We start from the raw sequence: 15,624 nt of genomic DNA on the forward strand, positions 1-15,624 counted from the left end.
AGAAGGTGGTGGTGAGCTGCCTTCTTGAACCATTGCAGTCCATGTGAGGTAGGTACATCCACAATGCTGTTAGGAAGAGAGTTCCAGGATTTTGACCCAGCAACAGTGAAGGAACGGCGATATAGTTCCAAGTCAGGATGCTGTGTGACTTGGAGGGGAACTTGCAGGTGGTGATGTTCCCATGCATTTGCTGCCCTTGTCCTTCTAGTTGGCAGAGGTCGCGGGTTTGGAAGGTGCTGTCTAAGGAGCCTTGGTACATTGCTGCAGTGCATCTTGTAGATGGTACACACTGCTGCCACTGTGCGTCGGTGGTGGAGGGAGTGAATTATTGTAGATGGTGTGCCAATCAAGCAGGCTGCTTTGTCCTGGATGGTGTCGAGCTTCTTGAGTGTTGTTGGAGCTGCACCCATCCAGGCAAGTGGAGAGTATTCCAATACACTCCTGACTTGTGCCTTGTAGATGGTGGACAGGCTTTGGGGAGTCAGGAGGTGAATTATTCGCCGCAGGATTCCTAGCCTCTGACCTGCTCTTGTAGCCACGGTATTTATATGGCTACTCCAGTTCAGTTTCTGGTCAATGGTAGCCCCCAGAATGATGATAGTGGGGGATTCAGCGGTGGTAATGCCATTGAATGTCAAGGGGAGATGGTTAGATCTCTCTTGTTGGAGATGGTCATTGCCTGGCACTTGTGTGGCGCGAATATTATTTGCCACTTATCAGCCCAAGCCTGGATATTGTACAGGTCTTGCTGCATTTCTACACAGACTGCTTCAGTATCTGAGGAGTTGCAAATGGTGCTGAACATTGTGCAATCATCAGCGAACATCCCCACTTCTGACCTTATGATTGAAGGAAGGTCATTGATGAAACAGCTGAAGATGGTTGGGCCGAGGACACTACCCTGAGGAACTCCTGCAGTGATGTCCTGGAGCTGAGATGATTGACCTCCAACAACCACAGCCATCTTCCTTTGCGCTAGGTATGATTCCAACCAGCGGAGAGTTTTCCCCTGATTCCCATTGCCTTCAGTTTTGCTAGGGCTCCTTGATGCCATACTTGGTCAAATGCTGCCTTGATGTCAAGGGCAGTCACTCTCACCTCACCTCTTGAGTTCAGTTCTTTTGTCCATGTTTGAACCAAGGCTGTAATGAGGTCCGGAGCTAAGTGGCCCTGGCAGAACCCAAACTGAGCGTCACTGAGCAGGTTATTGCTAAGCAAGTGCCGCTTGATGGCACTGTTGATGACACCTTCCATCACTTTACTGATGATTGAGAGTAGGCTGATGGGGCGGTAATTGGTCGGGTTGGATTTGTCCTGCTTTTTGTGTACAGGACATACCTGGGCAATTTTCCACATTGCCGGGAAGATGCCAGTGTTGTGGCTATTCTGGAACAGCTTAGCTAGGGGTGTGGCAAGTTCTGGAGCACAGGTCTTCAGTACAATTTCCGGAATGTTGTCAGGACCCATAGCCTTTGCAGTATCCAGTGCCTTCAGTCGTCTCTTGATATCACGCGGAGTGAATCGAATTGGCTGAAGTCTGGCACCTGTGATGCTGGGGACTTCAGGAGGAGGCCGAGATGGATCATCAACTCGGCACTTCTGGCTGAAGATTTTTGCAAATGCTTCAGCCTTATCTTTTGCACTGATGTGTGAGGCTCCCCCATCATTGAGGATGGGGATATTTGTGGAGCCACCTCCTCCAGTTAGTTGTTTAATTTTCCACCACCATTCACGGCTGTTGTGGCAGGACTGCAGAGCTTAGATCTGATCCGTTGGTTATGGGATCGCTTAGCTCTGTCTATCGCATGCTGCTTACGCAGTTTGGCACGCAGATAGTCCTGTGTTGTAGCTTCACCAGGTTGACACCTCATTTTGAGGTATGCCTGGTGCTGCTCCTGGCATGCCCTCCTGCACTCCTCATTGAACCAGGGTTGGTCTCCTGGCTTGATGGTAATGGTAGAGTGGAGGATATGCCGGGCCATGAGGTTACAGATTGTGGTTGAGTACAATTCTGCTGCTGCTGATGACCCACAGCGCCTCATGGATGCCCAGTTTTGCATTGCTAGATCTGTTCGAAATCTATCCCATTTAGCACGGTGATAGTGCCACACAACACGATGGACGGTATCCTCAATGTGAAGGCAGGACTTCGTCTCCACAAGGACTGTGCGGTGGTCACTCCTCCCAATACTATCATGGACAGATGCATCTGCGGCAGGCAGATTGGTGAGGATGAGGTCAAGTCTGTTTTTCCCTTTTGTTGATTCCCTCACCACCTGCCGCAGACCCAGTCTAGCAGCTATGTCCTTTAGGACTCGGCCAGCTCGGTCAGTACTAAACCATTCTTGGTGATGGACATTGAAGTCCCCCACCCAGAGTACATTCTGTGCCCTTGCCACCCTCGGTGCTTCCTCCAAGTGCTGTTCAACATGGAGGAGTACTGAGTCATCAGCTGAGGGAGGGCGGTAGGTGGTAATCAGTAGGAGGTTACCTTGTCCATGTTTGACCTGATGCCATGAGACTTCATGGGGTCCGGAGTCGATGTTGAGGACTCCCAGGGCAACTCCCTCCCTACTGTAGACCACTGTCCCACTGCCGGTGGGACAGGACATACCCAGGGATAGTGATTGCAGTGTCTGGGACATAGGCTGTAAGGTATGATTCCGTGAGAATGACTATGTCAGGCTGTTGCTTGACTAGTCTGTGGGACAGCTCTCCCAACTTTGGCACAAGCCCCCAGATGTTATTAAGGAGGACATTGCAGGGTTGACAGGGCCGGGTTTGCCGTTGTCAATTCCGGTGCCTAGGTCGATGCCGGGTGGTCCATCCTGTTTCATTCCTTTTTATTGGCTTCGTAGCAGTTAGATACAACTGAGTGGCTTGCTAGGCTATTTCAGAGGGCATGTAAGAGTTAACCACATTGCTGTGGGTCTGGAGTCACATGTAGACCAGACCAGGTAAGGACAGCAGATTTCCTTCCCTAAAGGACATTAGTGAACCAGATGGGTTTTTACAACAATCGACAATGGTTTCATGGCCATCATTAGACTAGCTTTTAATTCCAGATTTATTAATTAAATTCAAATTCCACCTTCTGCTGTGGTGGGATTCGAACCCAGGTCCCCAGGGAAATACCCTGGGTCTCTGCGTTACTCATCCAGTGACAATACCACTGCCTCGCCTGGTTGGCTGTGAGGAAGAGGCTGTCTGTAAGGGTGGGGCAGACTGTTTGTGTGGGTGAGGCTGTCTGTCTGCCTGTTGCGGTGGGGCGGGTGTTGTCTCTGGGAGCGGGCCAATCTGTCTGTCTGTGGGGGCGGGGATGTCTGTCTGTCCGTGGGGGCGGGGATGTCAGTCTGCCTGTGGGGGCGGGGATGTCTGTCTGCATGTGGGGGCGAGGATGTCAGTCTGCCTGTGGGGGCGGGGATGTCTGTCTGCCTGTGGGGGCGGGGATGTCTGTCTGTCTGTGGGGGCGGGGATGTCTGTCTGCCTGTGGGGGCGGGGAGGTCTGTCTGTCTGTGGGGGCGGGGATGTCTGTCTGCCTGTGGGGCGGGGATGTCTGTCTGTCTGTGGGGGCGGGGATGTCTGTCTGCCTGTGGGGGCGGGGATGTCTGTCTGTCTGTGGGGGCGGGGATGTCTGTCTGCCTGTGGGGGCGGGGAGGTCTGTCTGTCTGTGGGGGCGGGGATGCCTGTCTGCCTGTGGGGGCGGGGATGTCTGTCTGCCTGTGGGGGCGGGGATGTCTGTCTGCCTGTGGGGGCGGGGATGCCTGTCTGTCTGTGGGGGCGGGGATGCCTGTCTGCCTGTGGGGGCGGGGATGTCTGTCTGCCTGTGGGGGCGGGGATGTCTGTCTGCCTGTGGGGGCGGGGATGTATCCCCGCACTGTGGTCAGTTTCCTTGTTAATGTTTCGAGTGTTGCCGCCGTGATCCGCGGCTCGGAGTCTCCACCAGGAGCTGCACTCACTGAGAAGTCGGTAAAACATGTTTAGTTAAATCCTTGTGATTACATTTCAGTTTATCAGGTTGGGATGTTTCATCTTTAAAGGTTTCCTCGTTCCCGAGAGAGAGAGACAGGTGCGTGTTTCACTGAACTGCGGGGATTCTCAAACCTGAGCTGTTCCCAGCCCCGGACTGTGTCACTCTCAGCCCCGGACTGTGTTACTCTCAGCCCCGGACTGTGTTACTCTCAGCCCCGGACTGTGTTACTCTCAGCCCCGGACTGTGTCACTCTCAGCCCCGGACTGTGTCACTCTCAGCCCCGGACTGTGTCACTCTCAGCCCCGGACTGTGATACTCTCAGCCCCGGACTGTGATACTCTCAGCCCCGGACTGTGATACTCTCAGCCCCGGACTGTGTCACTCTCAGCCCCGGACTGTGATACTCTCAGCCCCGGACTGTGATACTCTCAGCCCCGGACTGTGTTACTCTCAGCCCCGGACTGTGTTACTCTCAGCCCCGGACTGTGATACTCTCAGCCCCGGACTGTGTCACTCTCAGCCCCGGACTGTGATACTCTCAGCCCCGGACTGTGTTACTCTCAGCCCCGGACTGTGTCACTCTCAGACCCGGACTGTGATACTCTCAGCCCCGGACTGTGATACTCTCAGCCCCGGACTGTGTCACTCTCAGACCCGGACTGTGATACTCTCAGCCTCGGACTGTGTCACTCTCAGCCCCGGACTGTGATACTCTCAGCCCCGGACTGTGATACTCTCAGCCCCGGACTGTGTCACTCTCAGCCCCGGACTGTGATACTCTCAGCCCCGGACTGTGATACTCTCAGCCCCGGACTGTGTTACTCTCAGCCCCGGACTGTGTTACTCTCAGCCCCGGACTGTGATACTCTCAGCCCCGGACTGTGTCACTCTCAGCCCCGGACTGTGATACTCTCAGCCCCGGACTGTGTTACTCTCAGCCCCGGACTGTGTCACTCTCAGACCCGGACTGTGATACTCTCAGCCCCGGACTGTGATACTCTCAGCCCCGGACTGTGTCACTCTCAGACCCGGACTGTGATACTCTCAGCCTCGGACTGTGTCACTCTCAGCCCCGGACTGTGTTACTCTCAGCCCCGGACTGTGTCACTCTCAGCCCCGGACTGTGATACTCTCAGCCCCGGACTGTGATACTCTCAGCCTCGGACTGTGTCACTCTCAGCCCCGGACTGTGATACTCTCAGCCTCGGACTGTGTCACTCTCAGCCCCGGACTGTGATACTCTCAGCCTCGGACTGTGTTACTCTCAGCCCCGGACTGTGATACTCTCAGCCCCGGACTGTGTTACTCTCAGCCCCGGACTGTGTCACTCTCAGCCCCGGACTGTGTCACTCTCAGCCCCGGACTGTGTCACTCTCAGCCCCGGACTCTGTCACTCTCAGCCTCGGACTGTGATACTCTCAGCCCCGGACTGTGTTACTCTCAGCCCCGGACTGTGTCACTCTCAGCCCCGGACTGTGATACTCTCAGCCTCGGACTGTGTCACTCTCAGCCCCGGACTGTGATACTCTCAGCCCCGGACTGTGTCACTCTCAGCCCCGGACTGTGTCACTCTCAGCCCCGGACTGTGTCACTCTCAGCCCCGGACTGTGATACTCTCAGCCCCGGACTCTGTCACTCTCAGCCCCGGACTCTGTCACTCTCAGCCCCGGACTCTGTCACTCTCATCCCGGACTCTGTCACTCTCAGCCCCGGACTGTGTCACTCTCAGCCCCGGACTGTGTCACTCTCAGCCCCGGACTGTGTCACTCTCAGCCCCGGACTGTGTTACTCTCAGCCTCGGACTGTGTTACTCTCAGCCCCGGACTCTGTCACTCTCAGCCCCGGACTGTGATACTCTCAGCCCCGGACTGTGTCACTCTCAGCCCCGGACTGTGTCACTCTCAGCCCCGGACTGTGTCACTCTCAGCCCCGGACTGTGATACTCTCAGCCCCGGACTGTGATACTCTCAGCCCCGGACTGTGTCACTCTCAGCCCCGGACTGTGTCACTCTCAGCCCCGGACTGTGTCACTCTCAGCCCCGGACTGTGTCACTCTCAGCCCCGGACTGTGTCACTCTCAGCCCCGGACTGTGATACTCTCAGCCCCGGACTCTGTCACTCTCAGCCTCGGACTCTGTCACTCTCAGCCCCGGACAGTGTCACTCTCAGCCCCGGACAGTGTCACTCTCAGCCCCGGACTGTGTTACTCTCAGCCCCGGACTGTGTTACTCTCAGCCTCGGACTGTGTTACTCTCAGCCCCGGACTCTGTTACTCTCAGCCTCGGACTGTGTCACTCTCAGCCCCGGACTGTGTCACTCTCAGCCCCGGACTGTGTCACTCTCAGCCCCGGACTCTGTTACTCTCAGCCCCGGACTGTGTCACTCTCAGCCCCGGACTCTGTCACTCTCAGCCCCGGACTCTGTCACTCTCAGCCCCGGACTCTGTCACTCTCAGCCCCGGACTGTGATACTCTCAGCCCCGGACTGTGTCACTCTCAGCCCCGGACTGTGTCACTCTCAGCCCCGGACTGTGTCACTCTCAGCCCCGGACTGTGTCACTCTCAGCCCCGGACTGTGTCACTCTCAGCCCCGGACTGTGTCACTCTCAGCCCCGGACTGTGATACTCTCAGCCCCGCACTGTGATACTCTCAGCCCCGCACTGTGTTACTCTCAGCCCCGGACTGTGTCACTCTCAGCCCCGGACTCTGTCACTCTCAGCCCCGGACTCTGTCACTCTCAGCCCCGGACTGTGTCACTCTCAGCCCCGGACTGTGTCACTGTCAGCCCCGGACTGTGTCACTGTCAGCCCCGGACTGTGTCACTCTCAGCCCCGGACTGTGTCACTCTCAGCCCCGGACTGTGTCACTCTCAGCCCCGGACTCTGTCACTCTCAGCCCCGGACTGTGATACTCTCAGCCCCGGACTGTGTCACTCTCAGCCCCGGACTGTGTCACTCTCAGCCCCGGACTGTGTCACTCTCAGCCCCGGACTGTGTCACTCTCAGCCCCGGACTGTGTCACTCTCAGCCCCGGACTGTGTCACTCTCAGCCCCGGACTGTGTCACTCTCAGCCTCGGACTCTGTTACTCTCAGCCCCGGACTCTGTTACTCTCAGCCCCGGACTCTGTAACTCTCAGCCCCGGACTGTGTCACTCTCAGCCCCGGACTGTGTCACTCTCAGCCCCGGACTGTGATACTCTCAGCCCCGGACTGTGTCGCTCTCAGCCCCGGACTGTGTCGCTCTCAGCCCCGGACTCTGTCGCTCTCAGCCCCGGACTGTGTCGCTCTCAGCCCCGGACTCTGTCGCTCTCAGCCCCGGACTGTGTCGCTCTCAGCCCCGGACTGTGTCGCTCTCAGCCCCGGACTGTGTCGCTCTCAGCCCCGGACTGTGTCGCTCTCAGCCCCGGACTGTGTCGCTCTCAGCCCCGGACTGTGTCGCTCTCAGCCCCGGACTGTGTCGCTCTCAGCCCCGGACTGTGTCGCTCTCAGCCCCGGACTCTGTCGCTCTCAGCCCCGGACTCTGTCGCTCTCAGCCCCGGACTGTGTCGCTCTCAGCCCCGGACTCTGTTACTCTCAGCCCCGGACTGTGTTACTCTCAGCCCCGGACTGTGTTCCTCTCAGCCCCGGACTGTGTCACTCTCAGCCCCGGACTGTGTCACTCTCAGCCCCGGACTGTGTCACTCTCAGCCCCGGACTGTGTCACTCTCAGCCCCGGACTGTGTCACTCTCAGCCCCGGACTGTGTCACTCTCAGCCCCGGACTGTGTCACTCTCAGCCCCGGACTGTGTCACTCTCAGCCCCGGACTCTGTCACTCTCAGCCCCGGACTGTGTCACTCTCAGCCCCGGACTGTGTCACTCTCAGCCCCGGACTGTGATACTCTCAGCCCCGGACTGTGATACTCTCAGCCCCGGACTGTGTCACTCTCAGCCCCGGACTGTGTCACTCTCAGCCCCGGACTCTGTCACTCTCAGCCCCGGACTGTGATACTCTCAGCCCCGGACTGTGTTACTCTCAGCCCCGGACTGTGTTACTCTCAGCCCCTGACTGTGTTACTCTCAGCCCCTGACTGTGTTACTCTCAGCCCCGGACTGTGTTACTCTCAGCCCCGGACTGTGTTACTCTCAGCCCCGGACTGTGTTACTCTCAGCCCCGGACTGTGTTACTCTCAGCCCCGGACTCTGTCACTCTCAGCCCCGGACTCTGTCACTCTCAGCCCCGGACTCTGTCACTCTCAGCCCCGGACTGTGTCACTCTCAGCCCCGGACTGTGTCACTCTCAGCCCCGGACTGTGTCACTCTCAGCCCCGGACTGTGATACTCTCAGCCCCGGACTGTGTCACTCTCAGCCCCGGACTGTGTCACTCTCAGCCCCGGACTGTGTCACTCTCAGCCCCGGACTGTGTCACTCTCAGCCCCGGACTGTGTCACTCTCAGCCCCGGACTGTGTCACTCTCAGCCCCGGACTGTGTCAGTCTCAGCCCCGGACTGTGTCACTGTCAGCCCCGGACTGTGTCACTGTCAGCCCCGGACTGTGTCACTGTCAGCCCCGGACTCTGTCCCTCTCAGCCCCGGACTCTGTCCCTCTCAGCCCCGGACTCTGTCCCTCTCAGCCCCGGACTCTGTCCCTCTCAGCCCCGGACTCTGTCCCTCTCAGCCCCGGACTCTGTCCCTCTCAGCCCCGGACTGTGTCACTCTCAGCCCCGGACTGTGTCACTCTCAGCCCCGGACTGTGTCACTCTCAGCCCCGGACTGTGTCACTCTCAGCCCCGGACTGTGATACTCTCAGCCCCGGACTGTGTCACTCTCAGCCCCGGACTGTGTCACTCTCAGCCCCGGACTGTGTCACTCTCAGCCCCGGACTGTGTCACTCTCAGCCCCGGACTGTGTCACTCTCAGCCCCGGACTGTGTCACTCTCAGCCCCGGACTGTGTCACTCTCAGCCCCGGGCTGTGTCACTCTCAGCCCCGGGCTGTGATACTCTCAGCCCCGGACTCTGTTACTCTCAGCCCCGGACTGTGTCACTCTCAGCCCCGGACTGTGTCACTCTCAGCCCCGGGCTGTGATACTCTCAGCCCCGGACTGTTGTCACTCTCAGCCCCGGACTGTGATACTCTCAGCCCCGGACTGTGTCACTCTCAGCCCCGGACTGTGTCACTCTCAGCCCCGGACTGTGTCACTCTCAGCCCCGGACTGTGTCACTCTCAGCCCCGGACTGTGTCACTCTCAGCCCCGGACTGTGTCACTCTCAGCCCCGGACTGTGTCACTCTCAGCCCCGGACTGTGTCACTCTCAGCCCCGGACTGTGTCACTCTCAGCCCCGGACTGTGATACTCTCAGCCCCGGACTGTGATACTCTCAGCCCCGGACTGTGTCACTCTCAGCCCCGGACTGTGTCACTCTCAGCCCGGACTCTGTCACTCTCAGCCCCGGACTGTGTCACTGTCAGCCCTGGACTCTGTCAATCTCAGCCCGGTCTCTGTCACTCTCAGCCCCGGACTGTGTTACTGTCAGCCCTGGACTCTGTCCCTCTCAGTCCCGGACTGTGTCACTGTCAGCCCCGGACTCTGTCACTCTCAGTCCGGACTCTGTCACTCTCAGCCCCGGACTCTGTCACTCTCAGTCCGGACTCTGTCACTCTCAGTCCGGACTCTGTCACTCTCAGTCCGGACTCTGTCACTCTCAGCCCCGGACTCTGTCACTCTCAGTCCGGACTCTGATACACTCAGTCCGGACTCTGATACACTCAGTCCGGACTCTGATACACTCAGTCCGGACTCTGATACACTCAGTCCGGACTCTGTTACACTCAGTCCGGACTCTGTTACACTCAGTCCGGACTCTGTCACTGTCAGTCCGGACTCTGTTACTCTCAGCCCTGGACTCTGTTACTCTCAGTCCGGACTCTGTTACTCTCAGCCCCGGACTCTGTTGCCGTCTGCCCGGACTCTGTTACTCTCAGCCCCGGACTTTGTTACTCTCAGTCCGGACTCTGTTACTCTCAGTCCGGACTCTGTTACTCTCAGTCCGGTCTCTGTTACTCTCAGCCCCGGACTCTGTTACTCTCAGTCCGGACTCTGTTACTCTCAGTCCCGGACTCTGTTACTCTCAGTCCCGGACTCTGTTACTCTCAGTCTGGACTCTGTCACTGTCAGTCCGGACTCTGTTACTCTCAGCCCTGGACTCTGTTACTCTCAGTCCGGTCTCTGTTACTCTCAGCCCCGGACTCTGTTACCGTCTGCCCGGACTCTGTTACTCTCAGTCCGGACTCTGTTACTCTCAGTCCGGACTCTGTTACTCTCAGCCCCGGACTGTGTCACTCTCAGCCCCGGACTGTGTCACTCTCAGCCCCGGACTGTGTCACTCTCAGCCCCGGACTCTGTTACTCTCAGCCCCGGACTCTGTTACTCTCAGCCCCGGACTCTGATACTCTCAGCCCCGGACTGTGTCACTCTCAGCCCCGGACTGTGTCACTCTCAGCCCCGGACTGTGTCACTCTCAGCCCCGGACTGTGTCAGTCTCAGCCCCGGACTGTGTCACTGTCAGCCCCGGACTGTGTCACTGTCAGCCCCGGACTGTGTCACTGTCAGCCCCGGACTCTGTCCCTCTCAGCCCCGGACTCTGTCCCTCTCAGCCCCGGACTCTGTCCCTCTCAGCCCCGGACTCTGTCCCTCTCAGCCCCGGACTGTGTCACTCTCAGCCCCGGACTGTGTCACTCTCAGCCCCGGACTGTGTCACTCTCAGCCCCGGACTGTGTCACTCTCAGCCCCGGACTGTGTCACTCTCAGCCCCGGACTGTGTCACTCTCAGCCCCGGACTGTGTCACTCTCAGCCCCGGACTGTGATACTCTCAGCCCCGGACTGTGTCACTCTCAGCCCCGGACTGTGTCACTCTCAGCCCCGGACTGTGTCACTCTCAGCCCCGGACTGTGTCACTCTCAGCCCCGGACTGTGTCACTCTCAGCCCCGGACTGTGTCACTCTCAGCCCCGGGCTGTGTCACTCTCAGCCCCGGGCTGTGATACTCTCAGCCCCGGACTCTGTTACTCTCAGCCCCGGACTGTGTCACTCTCAGCCCCGGACTGTGTCACTCTCAGCCCCGGGCTGTGATACTCTCAGCCCCGGACTGTTGTCACTCTCAGCCCCGGACTGTGATACTCTCAGCCCCGGACTGTGTCACTCTCAGCCCCGGACTGTGTCACTCTCAGCCCCGGACTGTGTCACTCTCAGCCCCGGATTGTGTCACTCTCAGCCCCGGACTGTGTCACTCTCAGCCCCGGACTGTGTCACTCTCAGCCCCGGACTGTGTCACTCTCAGCCCCGGACTGTGTCACTCTCAGCCCCGGACTGTGTCACTCTCAGCCCCGGACTGTGTCACTCTCAGCCCCGGACTGTGATATTCTCAGCCCCGGACTGTGATATTCTCAGCCCCGGACTGTGATATTCTCAGCCCCGGACTGTGTCACTCTCAGCCCCGGACTGTGTCACTCTCAGCCCCGGACTGTGATACTCTCAGCCCCGGACTGTGATACTCTCAGCCCCGGACTGTGATACTCTCAGCCCGGACTGTGTCACTCTCAGCCCCGGACTGTGTCACTCTCTGCCCCGGACTGTGTCACTCTCAGCCCCGGACTGTGTCACTCTCAGCCCCGGACTGTGTCACTCTCAGCCCCGGACTCTGTCACTCTCAGCCCCGGACTGTGTCACTGTCAGCCCTGGACTCTGTCACTCTCAGCCCCGGACTCTGTCACTCTCAGCCCCGGACTGTGTCACTGTCAGCCCTGGACTCTGTCCCTCTCAGTCCCGGACTGTGTCACTGTCAGCCCCGGACTCTGTCACTCTCAGTCCGGACTCTGTCACTCTCAGTCCGGACTCTGTCACTCTCAGCCCCGGACTCTGTCACTCTCAGTCCGGACTCTGATACACTCAGTCCGGACTCTGATACACTCAGTCCGGACTCTGATACACTCAGTCCGGACTCTGTTACACTCAGTCCGGACTCTGTTACACTCAGTCCGGACTCTGTCACTGTCAGTCCGGACTCTGTCACTGTCAGTCCGGACTCTGTTACTCTCAGCCCTGGACTCTGTTACTCTCAGCCCTGGACTCTGTTACTCTCAGTCCGGACTCTGTTACTCTCAGCCCCGGACTCTGTTGCCGTCTGCCCGGACTCTGTTACTCTCAGCCCCGGACTTTGTTACTCTCAGTCCGGACTCTGTTACTCTCAGTCCGGACTCTGTTACTCTCAGTCCGGTCTCTGTTACTCTCAGCCCCGGACTCTGTTACTCTCAGTCCGGACTCTGTTACTCTCAGTCCGGACTCTGTTACTCTCAGCCCCGGACTTTGTTACTCTCAGTCCGGACTCTGTTACTCTCAGTCCCGGACTCTGTTACTCTCAGTCCCGGACTCTGTTATTCTCAGTCTGGACTCTGTCACTGTCAGTCCGGACTCTGTTACTCTCAGCCCTGGACTCTCTTACTCTCAGTCCGGTCTCTGTTACTCTCAGTCCGGTCTCTGTTACTCTCAGCCCCGGACTCTGTTACCGTCTGCCCGGACTCTGTTACTCTCAGTCCGGACTCTGTTACTCTCAGCCCCGGACTCTGTTACTCTCAGTCCGGACTCTGTTACACTCAGTCCGGACTCTGTTACACTCAGTCCGGACTCTGTTACTCTCAGCCCCGGACTGTGTCACTCTCAGCCCCGGACTGTGTCACTCTCAGCCCCGGACTGTGTCACTCTCAGCCCCGGACTCTGTTACTCTCAGCCCCGGACTCTGTTACTCTCAGCCCCGGACTGTGTCACTCTCAGCCCCGGACTGTGTCACTCTCAGCCCCGGACTGTGTCACTCTCAGCCCCGGACTGTGATACTCTCAGCCCCGGACTGTGTCGCTCTCAGCCCCGGACTGTGTCGCTCTCAGCCCCGGACTCTGTCGCTCTCAGCCCCGGACTCTGTCGCTCTCAGCCCCGGACTGTGTCGCTCTCAGCCCCGGACTGTGTCGCTCTCAGCCCCGGACTGTGTCGCTCTCAGCCCCGTACTGTGTCGCTCTCAGCCCCGGACTGTGTCGCTCTCAGCCCCGGACTGTGTCGCTCTCAGCCCCGGACTGTGTCGCTCTCAGCCCCGGACTGTGTCGCTCTCAGCCCCGGACTGTGTCGCTCTCAGCCCCGGACTGTGTCGCTCTCAGCCCCGGACTGTGTCGCTCTCAGCCCCGGACTGTGTCGCTCTCAGCCCCGGACTGTGTCGCTCTCAGCCCCGGACTGTGTCGCTCTCAGCCCCGGACTGTGTCGCTCTCAGCCCCGGACTGTGTCGCTCTCAGCCCCGGACTGTGTCGCTCTCAGCCCCGGACTGTGTCGCTCTCAGCCCCGGACTGTGTCGCTCTCAGCCCCGGACTGTGTCGCTCTCAGCCCCGGACTGTGTCGCTCTCAGCCCCGGACTGTGTCGCTCTCAGCCCCGGACTGTGTCGCTCTCAGCCCCGGACTGTGTCGCTCTCAGCCCCGGACTGTGTCGCTCTCAGCCCCGGACTGTGTCGCTCTCAGCCCCGGACTGTGTCGCTCTCAGCCCCGGACTGTGTCGCTCTCAGCCCCGGACTGTGTCGCTCTCAGCCCCGGACTGTGTCGCTCTCAGCCCCGGACTGTGTCACTCTCAGCCCCGGACTGTGTCACTCTCAGCCCCGGACTGTGTCACTCTCAGCCCCGGACTGTGTCACTCTCAGCCCCGGACTGTGTCACTCTCAGCCCCGGACTGTGATACTCTCAGCCCCGGACTGTGATACTCTCAGCCCCGGACTGTGATACTCTCAGCCCCGGACTGTGTTACTCTCAGCCCCGGACTCTGTCACTCTCAGCCCCGGACTGTGATACTCTCAGCCCCGGACTGTGTTACTCTCAGCCCCGGACTGTGTTACTCTCAGCCCCGGACTGTGTTACTCTCAGCCCCTGACTGTGTTACTCTCAGCCCCTGACTGTGTTACTCTCAGCCCCGGACTGTGTTACTCTCAGCCCCGGACTGTGTTACTCTCAGCCCCGGACTGTGTTACTCTCAGCCCCGGACTGTGTTACTCTCAGCCCCGGACTCTGTCACTCTCAGCCCCGGACTCTGTCACTCTCAGCCCCGGACTCTGTCACTCTCAGCCCCGGACTGTGTCACTCTCAGCCCCGGACTGTGTCACTCTCAGCCCCGGACTGTGTCACTCTCAGCCCCGGACTGTGATACTCTCAGCCCCGGACTGTGTCACTCTCAGCCCCGGACTGTGTCACTCTCAGCCCCGGACTGTGTCACTCTCAGCCCCGGACTGTGTCAGTCTCAGCCCCGGACTGTGTCAGTCTCAGCCCCGGACTGTGTCACTCTCAGCCCCGGACTGTGTCACTCTCAGCCCCGGACTGTGTCACTGTCAGCCCCGGACTGTGTCACTGTCAGCCCCGGACTGTGTCACTGTCAGCCCCGGACTGTGTCACTGTCAGCCCCGGACTGTGTCACTGTCAGCCCCGGACTCTGTCCCTCTCAGCCCCGGACTCTGTCCCTCTCAGCCCCGGACTCTGTCCCTCTCAGCCCCGGACTCTGTCCCTCTCAGCCCCGGACTCTGTCCCTCTCAGCCCCGGACTGTGTCACTCTCAGCCCCGGACTGTGTCACTCTCAGCCCCGGACTGTGTCACTCTCAGCCCCGGACTGTGATACTCTCAGCCCCGGACTGTGTCACTCTCAGCCCCGGACTGTGTCACTCTCAGCCCCGGACTGTGTCACTCTCAGCCCCGGACTGTGTCACTCTCAGCCCCGGACTGTGTCACTCTCAGCCCCGGACTGTGTCACTCTCAGCCCCGGGCTGTGTCACTCTCAGCCCCGGGCTGTGTCACTCTCAGCCCCGGGCTGTGTCACTCTCAGCCCCGGGCTGTGTCACTCTCAGCCCCGGGCTGTGATACTCTCAGCCCCGGACTCTGTTACTCTCAGCCCCGGACTGTGTCACTCTCAGCCCCGGACTGTGTCACTCTCAGCCCCGGGCTGTGATACTCTCAGCCCCGGACTGTTGTCACTCTCAGCCCCGGACTGTGATACTCTCAGCCCCGGACTGTGTCACTCTCAGCCCCGGACTGTGTCACTCTCAGCCCCGGACTGTGTCACTCTCAGCCCCGGACTGTGTCACTCTCAGCCCCGGACTGTGTCACTCTCAGCCCCGGACTGTGTCACTCTCAGCCCCGGACTGTGTCACTCTCAGCCCCGGATTGTGTCACTCTCAGCCCCGGGCTGTGATACTCTCAGCCCCGGACTGTTGTCACTCTCAGCCCCGGACTGTGATACTCTCAGCCCCGGACTGTGTCACTCTCAGCCCCGGACTGTGTCACTCTCAGCCCCGGACTGTGTCACTCTCAGCCCCGGACTGTGTCACTCTCAGCCCCGGACTGTGATATTCTCAGCCCCGGTCTGTGATATTCTCAGCCCCGGACTGTGTCACTCTCAGCCCCGGACTGTGTCACTCTCAGCCCCGGACTGTGTCACTCTCAGCCCCGGACTGTGATACTCTCAGCCCCGGACTGTGATACTCTCAGCCCCGGACTGTGATACTCTCAGCCCGGACTGTGTCACTCTCAGCCCCGGACTGTGTCACTCTCAGCCCCGGACTGTGTCACTCTCAGCCCGGACTCTGTCACTCTCAGCCCCGGAC

At 59.4% G+C, this 15,624-nt stretch overlaps 1 protein-coding gene across 11 annotated transcripts in view; it reads left to right on the top strand.

Moving 5' to 3' along the window:
* The first annotated feature begins 3,885 nt into the window (after positions 1–3,885).
* Positions 3,886–15,624, top strand: part of LOC137365608 (toll-like receptor 5) — an 82,556-nt gene continuing 70,817 nt past the window's right edge. For 3 of the 11 annotated variants that reach the window (XM_068028012.1, XM_068028009.1, XM_068028019.1), the window contains exon 1: positions 3,886–3,969. The gene's annotated coding sequence lies outside the window, so the exon portion shown is untranslated. The other 8 variants (XM_068028045.1, XM_068028044.1, XM_068027987.1 and 5 more) reach the window with 8 other exon arrangements.

The sequence above is a fragment of the Heterodontus francisci genome, chromosome 3 (genome assembly GCF_036365525.1).
Source record: "Heterodontus francisci isolate sHetFra1 chromosome 3, sHetFra1.hap1, whole genome shotgun sequence".
Taxonomy (NCBI): domain Eukaryota; kingdom Metazoa; phylum Chordata; class Chondrichthyes; order Heterodontiformes; family Heterodontidae; genus Heterodontus; species Heterodontus francisci.